Below are 19,107 nucleotides of genomic sequence, written 5' to 3' on the forward strand. Positions count from 1 at the left end.
CTTTAAGGGAACCCAGAGGAGGACTTCATGATAGTTCTGTGATTTTAAAAGATTGAAATAATGTTGTGACTCTCACATAGATCTAGAGAAATGGGAAAAGATGAGAATATGAGAAAGCAAAAGTTGGGAATGGATAACAAGAAAAAGAACAAGTAGGGCAAGCAATGAAAATAGAAAAAAAAAAAATAAAAAAACAAACTTTGGAAACATGTGCAAATTGAGATAGCCCAGGATATGAGTCAGAAGAAGCTTGTTTAAAAAAAAAAATACAACCAAAGAAAAATAAAGAAAATGAGATGACTTTGCTATTTTCGTGGTTAGTCTCTTCAAAACATAAATTTACAGTTATTAAAGCAACAATTAAAGTTGTTACAACGTTCTGTTTGTGTAGGGAAAATTTTTGAAGTGAATATGGATATCCATGAATATATGTAAATCAGATGAAAACGTTCAAAATACATGGTAAAGCATACCTTATATTTGTTTTTTGTTTTTTGGTTTTTTTTAATCACACTGAGCAGCTAAGAAGATCCCTTCCAAAGTGTTTCATTTTCCTTCCCTTTACCGGCTTCCTCACAATGCGTTCACCCACACACCCTGATGTTACTGGCACATAAATCAAATCTTTAATAAAAATCAGAAATAAAAAATATATGAGCACAGGAGGTTCTTGATATTGGCAAGACTCCAATCCACATATACTTCTGGGCCTGATTCACTAACTTGCTTTAAGAAGTCAGTTTGTTCTTAGTTCAGTGATGAGGAAGGTGCTACCAGATTTAATTTACATGTACTAATACACTCTCTATAAGAAGCAAAATTTCTCTAACATATCGTTTCACAATTGCCATAGAAGATGATGTTGCAAGGTGTGTAAACCCTTCCTGGCTACTAATTTGCAACCAGGCAGTGACTAAAGCATCAGAAGATTTGGAAAATCTGGCTCAATGTATTTGTGACTAATAGTAGTGTAAGAGCCTACAAAAGGAAGTACCATTGCATTGGGTGTGATGTCTAAGCAGGGAAACCCTCCCTGAGGACAAGACACTGTGCACAGTACAAACCTCTCTGCACCTTGGCAAGATCTAATGCTGATCAACAATAAAGTAAATAAGGGTTCTTCCCCCAGCACCCCAAAAAATCTTTGAAAGTGACAAACTACAGATCATATACTGTAATCTTAGCTAAAAAAAAAAAAAAAAAAGCCAAAAAGGAGGCACAGTAACTCCCTTTCTGCCAGAGGCCGACTCCCAGGGAGGGGCTCCCAGAGCAGTCTTCAAGTCTGTTGACTTGTTTTTTCAAGCTGTTAATGTAACTCACAGCTACATTGGTTTGTTTTGTTGTTGTGACATGGTCTCCATAGATGTGCATTGAAATGGTGCCCAGCTGCACTGAAGCCAAGAACCATGCAATCTGGAGGTTGTGCAAGCGAGATTACAAGGCTCCAAGGTATCCAATGCCTGCACGGCTCATCTCTCGCTCTTACCTCGAAGCTCTGCTTGTCCAACCCGGGCAACTAAATGCTGCGTTGGGACCTGATCCAAATGCTGTAGGAAAATGGTCACATTAGCAGAGAAAGAATAGAGTTTCATCTTCAAATCAGGGCTTTATTTGCACATTTGGGGAATGGACAATGATAAACTAGGACCAGTTTGATGTTAGTTTTTCTTTTTACTTGCCCCTCTTCCTTTCCGTCCATAACCCAACTTGCTCATCTTTATTCCTCTCAGGAGTCCATTGTCCTCATATTTTCTACATCCTCCACCCATCTCAAGAAATATATTCTTAAAAAATAACTCAAAAACGGGTTGGAGATATATCCCCTCATCAGTGTAACAGCACTTAACTAGTATGCACAAGGCCCTGAGTTCAATTGCCAGACTGTGCAAATAAAAAGAAAGAAAGAAAATTCATTCGTGCACACCAGACTTAGCAAAACTAAATACTAGACATTCAGATTCAGTTAAATTTGAATTTCAGTTAAATAACAATGTTTTCGTGTATGTTCCATGTAACATTTGGAATGTGCTTATTTTAAAAGTTATATTAAAATTAGTCATTATTTATTTGAAACTCAAATTTAAGTTGTCCTGTATTTCCTGGGGTAGCCCTATACTAAAAAGTAAACACCTTGTGATGTTTTCATTTCTTTTCTGAGGATATTGATTGAATTTTAACTTAGGGTCAGAGTTCCCATATTAATAATTCAGAGAGTATAGCAGCTGACTGAAAGAAAAATATCTCAGGTAAGCGATCACTTCTTGAAATTTGAAGGACTCTACTCCAGATACAGAAAGTATAGTTTGGAATTAAGGCTTATTGGTTGGAATTAAGGCTACTGATCAATATTTGGATTGGAGAAAATACTGTTTGAAGATACAAATCTCAGATCCAAAATATAGATTTCCACAGTAAGTTCGGTGGACTAGAGACACAGGTGGGGACAGATGAGTATCCTAAGCTCACTCACATATCAACAAGGACTTCACATGTCATATGCTTTGACAGAGTCAAGTAGAAAATATGTACTTTTTTCAAATCCTTAGGAAACCTGTAGTTAGGGACAGGGAGAGAGAATGGTAATAAAAGAGAAAATAGGGAAAAGAATGGAGCAATAGAAGGAAGATAATTAACCCGATGTAAAATATGTAAATGGGGAGGGAAGAGGATACTTTTGGATCAACCCCAATCTCCCAGAATAGGTGGCTGTCTATCTATTGGTGGGACCTGAGGATCTCTGAAGAACTGTATAGAAAATACTAGAAGTGGGCTCATTCAACATCCATTTGAACATCTTCATGGAGTGCTTTCTCGTGTTTTATAGAGGTTGGTCAACTAAAAATTACTTTTCTTTCCAAACTCCTTACAATCTCAGTATGATTTAAGCTCTACCAGAAACACTTTTAGAACTTGCATTCAGAATGGAGTGCAGCAAGGAAAGACGCAAGACATGAGGGATCCTTCTCCTGCTGCAGGTGGCATGTTAGCTCCCCTGTTTAGCAAGATTGGCTACTCTCCGTTGCTCTCCATGGACATTCGGTGTCCAGATGCAGGCAAGCGAAGCAGTTCCCTTGACGGCTCATTCGTGGTGTCATTTCAGGATCCATTTCTGAAAACTCCAGTCTGGAGTCGGTTTCTCCAGATTCTGCTGATCACTCAATACCCTGTGTCATTCATACATTTCAGATTAAGCCAGCTAGAGTGGGACCTGCCCTCTGCAACAGAACAGTAAATGAGTGGGACCTGCTGTCCCCTCAAATAAATGAGTGGGACCTGCTGTCCCCTCAAATAGCTGTTCCACCAGCCTCACGGTCCTTATGGTCCTGAACCAGGGATACTTTTTTGTCTTCTGCCCAGGGGTCACTTGACAATGTCTGGACACATTTTTGGTTGTCACAGCAAGGTTGGGAGGAAGAGAGATATGAGTGTAACTGACCAGGGAGGTTACTAAATGTCCCACAATGCACAGTATAGCTGCCCACAACAAGCAACTATGCGATCCAAAACTTCTTAGTGCCCAGATTAAGAAACCCTTGCCTAGCAGAGCATTTGGTTTGAAAACTTTTTAACAAAAATGCAATATTTGCAATATTTTGGTTTCAAATGTATCCTCTTTAATAATGCAATTGCCCTCAAAATAGTATAGGTTAATTTTATTTTCAAATAATATGATCTTATTCTCAAATTTACATGATCTTTTCTGAAACCATGTCATGACCTGAAATTAAGTTTTCTTTTAGTGTGGTGATATTTTTTTCTGATTCTTTTTTTTTAGTCAAAAAATCTGTCATTAACTCAAGAAGCTAGTGTAATTGAAGCAGGTACTCTCCTAAGAACAAAGTTGCCCAAGTGCATATGGTGGAGGAGTGCTGGAGGTGACCAGTGAGCATCTCAGCCCCAACCCCAGCTGCTGGATAGAATCACTGAAGCACTTTTCATTTGTTTCAGCGTGAAACTCAGCATCCATGTTGTTTATGCTCTATGCAAGTAGAATTCAGAACAGATACCTTGGAACCTTGAAGGAGATGGAAAAAATGGGTGCCACCAGAGACAAACAAAAAATGATAGCAGAAAACCCTATTTTAGAACTTCATTGTATTGCCCAGGATTAGGCCTCCTTACTAGTGCCAGGCAATTTGCTGACACTCCAGTCTTACAGCTCTTGAGTAACTTTCACAAGCTCTCAAGGGCCCAAAGGAAATCACAACCAGAGAATTTAGCTAATAATGGATCCTTCAGAATATGCTTTCATCCACTCGGAACACAGCACATATTCCGGAAGCAAGCTGTATCTTATAAATATACTTCCTATAACTTGTAAACACTTCATTTTCTCAGAAAGTCAAGCTCTTGCCTTGAATGAAGAGGTGCTCAGTACATATTTGCTAAACAGAATTAAATTCATTCTCTAAAAGTGCTACTGCCTCGAATAGGAAGAGATATAAGCTCCTTTGAAAGGGGAGGGCTAAAATTCAAGAGAACAATGTTGGTGGGACAAAGAAACTAACCCATTCAATTATCACTTTACCTAGCAATAGAAAGAGATCCACCTGGCTTTAAAGAAATGTTGCCTCAGAAATTTGCTACTACTGCCAGCCCTGTATTCCTACTATTTATTTTTAAATTTTTTCAAGTCAAAATCAACATAATAAATTCTAGTGTCCCCAACTACCCCAAGACCCAGAGCATAGGTTTCAAAAGTTAGAGCCTAGATAAGATCCTGAAGTCACGCTTTGCTACACCCAGTGTGTTCGGGAGACAGACCCTGATACTGCTGAGTTAGTTTCAAGCAGTCAAGTCTGAAGCCTCAGCCTATCTTTTTAGAAACAATCCTCCTAATTCCAGCCGAGTCAGTTTTCCTTTGTTTTACATTTATTTATTCAGAGACTTCTAAATATATGCTGGTCTGTTGAAACAGCCTCTGGGCCCAAGTACAATAAAAACATTAATTAAAACACATGATTAGAAACACCCAGCAGTGAGCCTGGAACAGCATCAAATGAGCTCTGCCATTTAAGTGTCAGTCAGAGAAGATAAAGCCGCCTGCGGGTGACCTGCGATGTGCCTGCCTGGCTTCTCTGAGGATTCCTGACCCGCTCTGAGGTGAGTGCTCTCTGCTGATGGATGCCCACACCCAATTAGTCAAATTCTCTCCTAACCCTTGAGTTGGCACCATCTCTACCTGCCACTCCTTTCATTCTGCTATGGACTGACGAGAAATTTGCAGAATCCCCAAGTTTGGCAGAGATCTGGGCACGGGAATCTTACATAACTGTTGAGCTTTGGCAGGGCAACACCAGAAGGGCTGGGTGCCCTTGGCTGAAATGTGCCCTGTATTTTGTGGGTAGTGTCCCCCTCTCTGAAATGGTCTACTCCTGCTTCTCAGTCCGGAAGCAACAGCAGAATTCCCATGGAATGTATAGTGCAGGAGCCAAAGGGAACACCATGGGGAAAGAGCACCAAATTCAGAAAGTGTAGGTGCATTGGATTTGCGGGGTACAAATAGAGGTAATAAACCTTCACTTCCCCGTGACAGAGAAAATTCCCTAAATTCCAAATTTGTTTACACAGCTAATTAGGCATGAACATTTTGAATCTAGCACAGGCCTGTTAAGAAGTCAAATCTTGTTCCACACAGACATGTTCTGTCAAGGACTTATATCCTGTGAGGGATGCCATCAATAGGAAATATGACTTTATTATAAGTTCTATCCTTTTCTGAAAAGTTCACAAGTAAAATAATAACAAAAGATCTTAGCTTCCTTCTTTTATGTATTATTTTCCCATAAACCCCCCATCTTAGAAAAACAAGAAAAGAGATTTGAAAGAAAACAATAGCATATCAATGCTAGTTAGGAATAAGATTTCAAAAGTGGGGGAACATATTATTTACTGTTCCTGGATCCTGTATTACTCTTTCCTCTTTATTTTTCTTTAATGACAAATGTGCCAATATCTTATTACCAAAAGGCTACCACCAAAGTAGATAAAACTGCCTTTTATCACACATCTGGCCCAAATTATATCTCCTCAACCCCTTTTCAATCAGTCATGGTGTTTTTTATAAATTTGTGACTTCGTCAAATTGGCTGAGTCTCATGTGCTGCCTGCTACTACATTCTGACATGCCAGGCTGGTACCTAAGAGGAAAAATAACACTTTCCTTCACTCTTAACCCACATTCTGACTTCTCATGCTAAATTCAATCCCCAGCTAATTAGTTCAAGAACAAGCAGCTTTAACCAAGATTTGGTATTACTTTCCTTTTTCTGAGAGCTGGGCTTTCCCCAAATGTAGCTCTCTTGTTACCCTTTGCATTTTAAATAAGCCATTTTGGAGCATGGCTCTTGTTTTTTCTTTAATATATGCGCCCCTTGGGGCTGCACTGAAGCTTGTGATGGCTCTCTGCCGGCAGTCAGGGCAACAGAATGTCTGGGAGATCCGGCTTTGTCCTGCAGTTGGCGTCCATTGTGCAGCCCCAGCTGAATACTGAGGTTGCAAGTTAATTTTCTCAGAAATTCAGGGTCCCTAGTACTCTCAGATTCCTAAATTTCATTTAGTTTCCTCCATTTTGTTTTGTTTTTAAACTTGCAGTATTTTCTTTATTGATAGTCTGAGGAATCAAGTATTCGACAGAAGTCAATTTTTCCAATAACTGAAGATTTGTTAATGTTAACTTGATGAAAACCCTTTCTCATATGTTAAATAGTTCCCTTAGGTCTCAAATAAGATATACTCAATGTATTTGACTTTTTCTTGATGGTTTGGAGTCATCTTTAAACTATCAAGTATTATGTAGGGGTACAAAATAATACCAAAACCATTCTTGGACCCACTCACATAAAAGAGTCCTACACCACTAGGTTTTCTTTACTACTTTGGTAAATTTTTGTATTTTTAATTTTTGTCTCCTTCCATACTCAACCTTACTATCAACCTATCAATGATCACTTTGCACTGAGGTTCATGTCAGTCTCTGAAAGCAAACTTTGGGTTTTTTGCCTCCACTGTGCAAAGATTGGAAATCCATGTGAATAAGTTTGATATAACATCTACATTAAAAGTAAATATGATTTGGAAGGTACCAATAGGAAATATTGCTTTTGGATCTAAATATATAAGCATCAGTACCTGAATGTGAAGTCTATTCTGGTTGCACAAAGGTCTTCTTAGGACTGAATTCCAGCTAAATTGGGTCTTACAAGAGACATTACCAGAGACTTGTCTTTAGGAATGCACAGTCAGGTTCAGTGGTCAGTGATCAATCTGTTCACTCTCAGATTTCTTCTCTTTTTTTTGTGTTCTTGTCTTCTCTTTGTCCCTCCTGCCATGAACCATTTCAGTAAACATTAAACCATCCAACAAAAGGAAACAAAATTATTAAGGTGAGACCAAAACAATTTAATCTATAACAAATTGAACTCTGGATTTTTTTGGTTGGTTTTGTTTGGTAGGAGGAGAATGACAGTACATTGAATTTAAAATTATTTGAATTCTTTTTTAATTTGCCTCTCCTTAAAAGGGGATCATGAAGGTTGGCAACTCTGAACAGGCAGCTGCCGCTCTTACATGTGGCTATCTCTCTCCCAGTTATATCTTCAACCCCTTCAACTAAAATCCCAATACCTGCCTAGATAATCCCAGTCAAACTGACTTGGGATTAAAAGAGCCCCCATAGTGCTGGACATCTCTTCCTGGTTTGCTGATTTGAAAATCGAAAGTCCTGCATTCCAGGAAACTTCTCAGTCCTAGGCACATTGGGAAAATAGGCTGGTGATTCCTCAGAGATCTCTCATTATTTCCCCCTGATAGCACTTTTATCTTTACAGCATTTCTAAGAATTCCAAAAATCTTTTTTGTTTTGTTTTGTTAAGTTTTTCTTTCTGTCCAGTCTAGCTAATTATTTTTAAACCATTTCTAGTGCTGTTTTCTTTTTCCCCTATTACCAGCTGAGATTTTTATCCTCTGATCCTAGGCTATTATTTCATTAAATTTCCCTGCCTTCATTCTAACGTACATGCCACTCTCATGTTGGCCCTTTTAAAGTCCTGTTTGACACAAGCGCTTTTGGTGTAAGGAGGATGAAAGTACATTGAACTTCGAAATTAGCTGAAATTTTTATTTTTTAAAATTTGTCTCTCATCAAAATGGAGTCCCACCTTGCCACAAAGTCTGGCATCTTTCCTGGACCAAGGTAGAAGAAAGAAAAAGGCAGGAAGTGTTAGCTGCTCAGTGCTGGTGGGAGTGCTGCAGGGCCCAGCAAAGGAGAGTCACAAATTTCTAACAAACAAAAATCAAGACAGGCTGTGGAGGAGAAAGACAGGTAATTGAGATCAGTAATCCCCAAAAGAAGTCTGAGTCAGCCACTGAGCCAAGGAGGCCTCGCCACAGACAAAACAACAACAACAACAAAGTGTCTTTGTGAACATCTAAGACACAGGGTACCTGGGTTCTGCAGTGTGAGAAGCAAGAAGAACTTAGGAAGCAAATCCCTGGGTGCACACTTTACTGCGCAGCTGGTAGGAGGTGGGATGGCTGCAGAAGGGAAAGTGAACTGCAGTAGCAAGAACTGCTGTTACCATCCTCCCTACAGTTAACAGGTACTAATTTGGGAAAGCTGTTTATATTTTAATGTATGCATTCCTTAAATGCAAAAGCTACTTCTTAGGATGCTCTGTATTCCCAACACCCAGGGCAGTATGTAGTCAATAAATATTTGACTTAACTGATAATATAATCTGTTCCCATCTTCCAAGGCCATGTGCACAGGAAAACATGAGGAGGTTTCAGCAACTCCTTTTTTCAGCAACTTCTTTTCAGGAAGTCTGGAAGCCATCTGCCTGGTTGAGGTTGAAAATACTCTAATCAGTAAATGCAGAGTGAACACAACTCCTCCCTTTTCTCTTTTTAAAACTTCAGAGCAAACATAAACTCGCCTACTTTCTTTTATATCTTGGTCAAATGTTAAGCACAAGAAGAAAAGTTAAAATAAAACAAACTTGCTTTCACCAAGACTGCAAACTAAGCCCCAGATCCAAAATATCCTTGTATTTTCAGACTATAGTGTTTATTAGTACTTGAAGTTCACCAGAGGGGATGAAAAATTCATCTAGTTATTCAGTTTCTCAACTTGAGGGTTTCCAGCACACGTGCTAAATCAGTGTTTGAGCATATGTTGTGATGTACTCATGCTGAAAATCCCTTTAAAATGGCCAGTCTTTAAAAGATGGCTAAGAATGTATATTTCACTTGATAACATGCAAAAAAAAAAAAAGGCAAAAAAAAAAACAAAAATTAAGTTTAAATGAAGACCTATTGAGCTAACTTTATAAATGAAATCACCTTTATTGACTGATTTATGAAGTCCCTTGAGTAAACAGAGCAAAGAAAAAAAAAATGATAGTTAAGATTTACAAATAATGGACCATTTGAAATAGCCTCAAGTGAGAGCCTTGTTTTAAGTGCCAAAGTAAACCTCTATCACTATAAAAGGGGGCTACTGTATTTTGTTTTCTATCCAAAAAAAAAAAAAAAAAAAAAAACGTGTCAGCTATAATTTTGGAAAGTCTCCAGGGAAGCAAAAAGGGAGCCCCAAAATGAATTTCTGATAGGAACCTGCATAACATGCATAATGCTAGAAATATTATTCACCTTAACAAGATGACCTCCCTAAACTATAATTCCTCAATCTTAGCAATACTAAAATTTTGGACCAGATAATTCCTTGTTATAAGGCAGGGAAAGGGGCAAGGGGAGCTGTCCTGTGCTGTATTGCAGGGATAACCGGAGCATCTCGGACCTCTAACCATTAGATACCAGTAGCAGCTTCCCCCACCCCCACCCCCACTACCACTACCACTAGATGTGACAATCAAAAATGTCTACAGCCACTGCCAAATATGCCCTGGATTTGTGGGGTGCAGGGCAAAATCATCCCAGTGGAGCACCATTAATCATACTAGAAAAAAAAATTATTAAAAACATGAAGGATCTTAAGACATCATGTTTGGAAGGACCCAGCAAAGAAACCAGAAATGCCACTAAAAAGATGAAGTAAAAAGCAATGCACAACTTAAACAAACCACTTAGAACAATGCTCACAAATAAACACACCTGAAAAACAAACCATAAGATCTAACCCACAAGAAAAATGGTTTACTGAAGAACACAGGAACAGCCAGCATCAGTGGATATTTGAAAAAAATATTTTTCTTAAATTTTTAATTGAAAAAAATAAGAAAAAAGAAACCACATTGGTCTAGATTTTTTAAAGTCAGGAAATGTTGCAAAGAACAATAACACTTCTCATTACCTCCCAAAATTGTGTTTGTCAAATGTTTAATATATAAAGAATAAGAATTTATAAATTTCCAAGGAGTTGGTACTAATGTGAAAAGTCATTGATATTTTGATATATGTACTCGAATATGAAGACTAGCTTATCTCCACACCTAGCATCTCGGACACTCAAAAAATGTTTTATTTTAATGATAATAAAATGTGCCTTCATGTTCTAAGAGGTTTAACGAAGACATTTCAAAATGTGGTGGTAAGAATGTGTCTGAACATCTCATTTGGAAATAAGAAGAGCTCTATAGGAAAGACCAGACAATGCTCAGTAGAAATAATGGAATCAGGAAAGAAGGAAGAGTTAAAAAGATCTAAGTTAAATCCCAGCTTTGCTGGTCCTAGATATGCAACTTTGATTCTGTTAACTCCTCCACAGAACAAGTACAATAATCCTACCTCAAAGGACAGTGAAGATAATTATATAAGATAAAGTACACAAGTAAGAAAAAAAATGCCTGTCTTGAACTTCTAAGGAAATGGAATTCTAACTCCACCTGCAGTACCTACCCAAGTTAACTTTTCTCTTTGAAGTTAAGAAGAGAAAAATCCCAAATCATCATAGACCTAAAACAAAGTATCAACAAATCCCACACTAACAATGATAATACAAAGAAAAAAAAATTAAGGGATACAAAAAGGCATCTGAGGGTAAGTGGATATAGTAAGAATGGAATGTTGTCTACATAAACTCCATTAATAAATTTGGTAATCGTTTTGGAAACTCTAGATATAAAGAAAAAAAATTATGGCTAAACAAAACCTAATGTCTTATCTCTTCCACAAAGTATTTAAAATTTTACTTAATTGTAGAATTAATTTTTTTAAGTTCTATATATCTCTGTTATAGCTTTTGGAAAAAGAAGACCAATTAAGCTGTATATACTTTACTTGCTTAAAATTAACTTCCAAACTTGTTTTAGTAAGCTTTTAAACTGAAGGCTACTTCTAAAGTCATGGATATACTCTGTTTTTTAATTGAGGTGCTGGTTACACAGGTATATAAATTTATCAAAACACACCAATAATAAGATCTTGCATTTTATTACATGTCAAAAACAGAACATATGTATATGTGTATATATATACATATATAAAATATATTTATGTATTATATTTATGCTTCTATTTATGTATATCCATGCATTTATACATATGTACATATACATAAGTACATTTATTTAACTATTTACATTTCCTAAAATATATAAATTTATATGACATAAATTTTTCCTCTCCTTCAAATTGGTACATTAAACCAATTTTAATTGTAAGAAAGAAAGAAAGAGAAAAAGGGAGAGGGAGGAAGGAAAGAATTTAGTTTACAGAAATTGTATAAATAAAAAGATTGACAACAACCAAGGTCTACCACCTCTGTAAGACTATAAGGTAAACACAGGATATTTGTACTAGTAGCTAATTAGGGTGATTTTTTTTTTTTTAGCTCACATTATTATTAGAAATGACTATCTATTGGATAAAGTAGATTAACAACGAATTAGAAATACTGAATGTATGTATCTAAAACCTCATAGTAGGAGTGGGAATGCCGCTCAGTGGCAGAGGGCTTAAAGTGCGAGCATATGGCCCTGAGTTCAATTCCCAGTACCAAAATAAATAAATAAATAAAATCACATAGCAAGACCATGCATAAAAGAAATATTGACAAAACTGCAAGAAGACATTTAGTTAGAAATATTACAGAATAACTTTTAAAGATTAAGGAATAAAGGACAGAGCAACAACATGAAAATGAGCAATATCGATCATATTTTAAAATTAAACATTTTTCAGATTGGTTTGCTGTCTTTTTAAGAAATTTAGAATAGAAACAAAGCTCAAAGTTCATGAAATAGTCAAATGGAAATTTTCAAATCTCAGGGATGCAAACAAAAAAACTGGAAAACAGACTTGAAAAGCCCAGTTGCTAGTTACTTGAAAACAACCTTTCTCTAGCACCTCCACGGCCTCGTTACCTCCTGCCCCAGTCTAAGAAAAACCAGAACACAGGAGACCTCACCTTTAAAAATGAATGAATAGCTGAAGAATGCCAGATGGTTAAGAAAAAAAAATTGGGGGTGGTGATGGGGTGCCAGGGATTGGACCCAGGGACACTTTACCACTGAGATACATCCTTAACCCGGTTTTTTGTTTTGTTTTGTTTTGTTTTGTTTTGTTTTGTTTTGTTTTGTTTTGTTTTGTTTTGTTTTGTTTTGAGAACAGGGTCTTGATGAATTGCTTAGGGCCTCACTAAGTTGCTGAGTGCTGGCTTTGAACTTAACAATCCTACCTCAGCCTCCTAGGTAGCTAGGATGACAGATATGTGCCACCATGTCTGGCAAGAAAGGTTCTTTTAAAAAGAGACCAAGACAACTTCTGAAGAAAAGTAATTTCAACATCAAAAGACATGAGGGTAAAATGAAGTCCTCATTTTCAGATATACAAAATCTCATGCGAATTTGTAGGCATGCTTTTTCTCCAGAAGTCACTGAGGAATGAGCTTATTAAAATGATGGATAAACCCAGGAAAGAGCAAGATTCTCATAATAGAAGAAAATTCCTTGAGAAAAAAATTCATGAGATGGTATCAAGCTGAAGACCTAGTAAACAGATGTGTAGCAAGTCCCAGAGCCAAACAAAACTTAATTGAGGAGCTCAAAAGGTAACAGTGGCTTCTTCCAGAAAAATATAAAATGGAACTTGCAGATTATTTTACAGATTGTATCATGTGAAAAGCTATAATGAGAGCCACTTTATAGAGAAGTTTATGTTTTAAAAAATATCAATACTAAATAATAAAAAAGACCATTACTAACTCCAATAAAACTTAGAAATGGTGTAAGAAATAAAATTTTAACATAAAAAATATATATCATATATAATACACATTGTTTCAGTATGTTTAAACTTTAGTATGTATAGCATATATATTGCACATATTATAATCTATATATAGTATAAACTTTAAACCTGTATGACTAAATAGTACATATAGTATAAATTTTACACTGTATAGTACACATATATATGTAATATATACTATACACAATCATATATCATAGTATAAACTATATAAAATATACACACAAACTATTTACATGCACAATTACATACTAGTTACAATAAATCATTGAATACTTATTTAACCAAAAATTATGATAGTACCATTTTTAAAAGAAATGAAATGAGGAAAGGAGCCATAAGAGAACCAAAATAAGTAATGTTTTAAAATGATGAATTAAGCAAGAAAGTATACACATAGTACTTTGATATTTGGAGTAAATATCTTGGGCTGGGGTTGTGACTCAGTGGTAGAGCACTTACCTAGCATGTGTGAGGCACTGGGTTCGATTCTCAGCACCGCATACAAATAAATAAAATAAAGGTTCAGTAACAGCTAAAAAAAATTTTTTTTAAAGAAGTAAATATCAGTTTTTTTTATTTTTTTATTTTTTTCAGTACTGGGGATTAAATCCAGGGGCACTCTGGGTGAGACACAGCACTGAGCCACACCTTAGCTCTTTTTATTTTTTGTTTTGAGACAGGGTCTTGCTGATTTGCCTCAATTTCCCCAGTTGCTGGGGTTGCAGGCATAAACCCACCATGCCCAGCTAATGTCAGTTTAAACAGCTGAAGATTTTGAAAATGGTTATCTGAGGGAGGTATGGCTTCCAGAAAAATGGAACACAATTTGGCATGAAAGAAAAAAGAGAATATTGGTTTTTACTAAAAGCCTTTTAGCATTAATTGAATTTTTAAACTGTATGCTCATTACTTTGATTTTTAAAAGGGAAAATATTAACTTTTATAAAAGGAAATAAAGAGGGAGGGAGGGAGGAATGAAATTATTTCCTTAAAATAGATTTATGTACATACTGTAATACTATAAAAATATTTATACAACCATAGTTCTAGGGACTATAATTCTCAAAGAAAGCAACTGCCCCCAGCTTTTAAGTTTGTAAAAAGCTCACCCTCAGAACTGAAATATTCAAGATCAATCTGGGTAAGTACATTAAGTCCAAAAACACTGGTTGATGATTAGTGGGAAGGAAACCTGGTTTGCCAAGTTTTGGAGACAATTGCTTCTTACACCCTATCCTATGTCTTTCATGATGGTTTGGGTCACATTTTCCCAAAGAGATTGGGAACCTATGACACTAATTGTTTTAGCAATTTGAACAGTGCTTTATACATTTTATTAAAGGTACAAGAGGGTTCAACAAAGCTATTTAATTGATGGGAAAAGAAAGATAGCAATTAGTACGTTATTGGTAGGAATGGTGGAAGAAAATACATCGTTGATAAAATAACATCATTGTAAGTATTCCCAATGATAAGTATGCATGTTCACTACTGAGTAATCCCAGGAGCAAAACAAACCCTCTGTTACATAACTCTTACTTTACCTTTCTTAATCTTTGAGTAATTAACATGGAAAAAAGCTGTTTTCTGGGCCGCTCCACAGACAAATAGTTTCCCAGCAGAAAGAGACAAGCAAATAAGCCTGAGCATGTGATGGACTTGGAAAGCAATGAATCTTAACAAATTTGCAGTTGAATTATTGAACTATTAAGACTGCAGAGTTAAACGGAAAAGATCTGGATGGATAAATGGGGTTTTGTTACCTTTGTTTTTTCCTAATTTTGTTTGTTGCAGCTGCTTGTTGCCATGAGAACCAAAAGTTATGACACTGCCATTCACACTGCATATTTTTATTTGGAAAATAAGGTTTCACTTACATGGTTGAGGTTCATCAACCACATGAACTTAGAGTGGGAGGTTTATACACACACCATAGATTTATTTGCTAAACCACCAATCTTGTTTATTTTTAGATAAACTACAAAATGGTCTTTCTTCAGAGGAGAATGGTGGTTCTTTTAGAGAGTCTTTTCACTGATCTATTCAACAAATATTTTTTGAATATGAACGTGCTATGTGTACCATGCTCTATGCTAGGTGCTAGAAATAGAGGCAGTGCAAAATAGAGCGTCTACAATCCAGTGGGCAATTAAACAATTAAATAAGCAATTATACTAAGATGAGTTAAGTGCTTGGAACACATTTAGCAGAAGAATTGATCATATCCTGGGGCTCAAGGATTGGGAGGGTTTAGTCAGGGAAGCTTCCCAAGTGAAGTGACATTGAGTGGAACTTGAGGATGAGTGGAAATTATCCTTGCCAAGGAGAATGGAGAAGAGGCAGAGGCTGAGGAAGGCTGGAGGCCAAAGAGAAGCAGTGAGGAGGCCACAGCAATAAGGGAGGAGACAGACTGATCCTAGTGGCTTGAACTTGAGTCATGGCAATGGTGTTAGAGAAAAAGAGATAAATCTGAGAACTAGGTGCAGAATTGATCAGATTCCATGATTTACTGCACAGGAGAGATAAGGAAGAGGAGGAAGGAATTACAGTAGCAGGTTTCCAGCTTGGACAGTAGGGTTCATGGTGGGTATCATGCACTGTGCTAGGGCACACAAGAGAGGCAGGCTGAGGGAGAAAACGGAGAGGCTCAGAATATATTGAGTATGAGGTGCACGCAGACATTCAGTTGATGATTTCTAGTAAGCACTTGGGCTCTGGGGCATGGGCTCCCATTCAAAAGTTGTCATCTCAGAGAAAGTCTATAGAGAGGGAAAAGCAGATAACAAAGGACAGACCCGAGCGCTTACTGATCTTTAGGGAACAAGCTGAGGAAGTCTGAGAAGAATAGAAAGGAGAAGGTGTTGTAAGGAAGGGGGCGGAAATAAACTCTACCTCTTAGGCTCAATGCCTGGAATCCTATACACTAAACTGACAAAATATAAATTAACAGAAGAAAAGGCACATGAATTCCGTTTGATGTGTGGTATTTACAAGACAGCATTGTCTTCCTGCAAAAGAAGTGAAGACCAAAGGAGCAAATAAATCCAAGAGTTTATATAACAATTTTTAACAAAAAATAATAAATTGTGGAGATGTGACAAGATACAGAGAAACAATTTTGGGCTTCTAAGTTCACCCTCAGAACTGAAATATTCAAGTTCAAGATCAATCTGGGTAAGTATATTACCCACACCAGGGGGAGGTAAACACACAGGGGAAGTTAGTAGAAAACAAGGGGCAGGCTAACTTACTGAGGTTTGTTTGTGCAGGTCCATCTCAGTACCAACTTCCTGTCCTGTCCATAGTCATGAAACTTGTCCCAGACGGGGGATTTATGGCAGTCCTCACTCTCAGAAGTTTCTGCTCTTAATTAGATAAGGGGAGCTCTGTGAAGACTTCTTTCAGTATCTGTAGATTCTCAGTTTTCCTCAGCTCAAAATGATCCCTACATCAAAGTGGCATATTTGGGGGTGGCACAATCTGTTCCCCTTCTGTGATAAAGTCTCAGATGCCACAGAGAGGTCAATACAATTCAATATGAATTTAATGTACACCTACTATGTGCCAGGCATGTGCTGCTGGGTAATGAGGATAGAGCAGTGAAGATGACCCAGTCATTATGATCAAAGAAGAGAAAATTGCTATGGAATTTGGGGTTGTAGAAAACTGTAGCTTTTGTGACAGCAGGGTTTTTTGGTTTCATTTTTGTGGTACCAGGGGCACTTAATCACTGAACCATATCCCTGCCATTTCTTTCTTTTTTGGTGGGGAGAGGAGGGGAGAGTGGCATTCACTAAATTGCTGAGGCTGGCTGTGAACTTGAGATCCTCCTGCCTCAGCTTCAACAGCAGTTTCAATGGTGGGGGGAAGTGAGAAGCCACATGGCAGGGGACTGACAGAGATGGAGGTAAGGAAGTGTGTCTGGAAATTGGAGACAACTCTTTCAAGAAGTGTGGCCATGAAGGGAGGCAAGAATCAAGAACAATAATTGGAGGAGACAAGGAGCTGAGCTTGAAGGGCTATTTGGCTGGGGGTTTTGTTTGTTTTAATTATATAAGAATTCTGAACCTGTTTCTGTAGAAAAAGAATGTGCCAGGGGAGAGAAAGAAGTTAATAGTGCCAAAAAGAAAGCAGGGGTTGGTAAAAATGATCTCTGGGGAAAAAGAGACCGTGAGAGGAAGGATATAGCTCACCTTGCAAGTCTCACCTGCACCATCTTCTCTCCTGTCCCATCCCAGCTCTGAAGCTGTGTAAAGACCACCCCTACTTCACTCTTAGATCCTCTGGCCAAGAATTTTAAATCCCTAAACCAATGGAACCTGGAAATAATTGGTAGATCTCTAATGTCTCCCAAAGACTGCAGCATTTCTGGAGGCTATCAGTAGCAGCTCCTTTCCCACCTTTACCAGCCCCTAAACTACAGGGTGAGCAGATCATTTTTCTGCCCCCTCCAGCCAGCCTCTCCCTGGGCAGGAGATCCATGTATCCCAGGTATCTGATGAGCTTACATATGTACATGGACCAGAATCCTCTTCTATTTCTCACCTGATCTTGAAACGTTTCCTACCTTAACGGTTTTGCCTGGTCCCTTTGCCACTGCTGTTCTGCAGTTTAAAATCATTCCCTGTGCCAATTTACCCAAAGAAGGCTCCTTGTGGGCCTCCAATGCCAGCTTGGAACTGAACTAAATTTACTTCAGTCCTGCTTGGCCTTCATCCACCTTCCTCTAACCTCCCCATCCCCAGCACATGCTCTTCTGGTTCATAGAACACCTTGAGGTCAGTGTCAGCAGCACCTCTGGTGGGATACCAGGGCTCACGAGGAACCGCAAGGCCTTGTCTCTGAAGTCAAAACACAAAATAGGTTTACGTGAAGTCACTTCCTTTTGCTAGCCTAAAAGCAGGAAGGCTACATGCTATCTGAGTTGACACAGAGCTAAGACTCGATTAATTATTGACTAGTACAAAGAAAAGAACACTGAATCAAACACAATTCAGATTCTCACTGGCCATTTATTAATTCTGTGGGTTTTGGTGTATTGTTCAAGGTATGCAAGTCTTACTTTTCTTATCTGCAAAATGAAGATGATTATAGCTATGCTCTAAACATGTTGTGAATGACCGCATGTGATCTTCATAACCTGGTTCAGTACAGCAGGCTCTGCTATTAACAGTTAATACTTGATGACAGAGGTTTCAACCAGATAGCCCTGTTCCAGAGCCTGCCCCTTTAGCCACTGTGTTCTGTTGAAGCTAATGATACTTCCCTCCCAGCTTCAGGACTATGAAGAGGAGCATCTGAAATAATGTCAAAGGAAACACTTGCTAAATTACTGTTTAATGGGTACAAAGTTTCAGTTTTGCAAGATGAAGAAAGTTCTGGAGACAGGTGGTGGTTATGGTTGCACAACAGTGTGAATGTACTTAAATACTACAGAACTGTACCCCAAACACGGCTCAGATGGTAAACTTTAGATCACGTGTATTGTACCACAAATTTTTAGTCACAAAAACAGAAAATACTAGGAAGATCATAAAGTGCAACACAATTGTGAACTTTAATGTTGTTTTTCTTTAGTGTTATCAACCAGTAGGCTCTCTAAAAGAAAACTTGATGTGGCTTACTCTTAGTCTCTGAATGTCTGGAAGAGATAACAAGAGAGGAAGCCTAGTGTAAGATGGCAGCATCTGTTCCTCAGCAGCCTCATTGGCAGAAGTCAAATAAGGAAGGAAAAGCAAGTTCAGGTTACTTTCTCGGTGACAACCTGAAGATCCCAAGCCTGGCATTCTCTGATCACCTCCTGCAGGACCCAGCGAGTCTCCTCCGAGGGGAAAGATCTTCACTGAGGCCGAGCCCACCAATAATGATTGCCGACATCATGTGGGGACGTTTCTA

At 37.8% G+C, this 19,107-nt stretch overlaps 1 long non-coding RNA gene across 1 annotated transcript; it reads right to left on the minus strand.

Annotated features, from left to right (window-relative positions):
- Positions 1-3,833: 3,833 nt before the first annotated feature.
- LOC306643918 lies at positions 3,834-18,640 on the minus strand. Its single transcript, XR_013759123.1, has 3 exons — positions 17,758-18,640; positions 7,132-8,840; positions 3,834-4,015 (listed from the first exon to the last, which is right to left on the minus strand). It is a non-coding gene; the product is annotated as an uncharacterized lncRNA (long non-coding RNA).
- Between the last annotated feature and the right edge of the window lie 467 nt (positions 18,641-19,107).

The sequence above is a fragment of the Sciurus vulgaris genome, assembly GCF_902686455.1.
Source record: "Sciurus vulgaris genome assembly, chromosome: 14".
Taxonomy (NCBI): domain Eukaryota; kingdom Metazoa; phylum Chordata; class Mammalia; order Rodentia; family Sciuridae; genus Sciurus; species Sciurus vulgaris.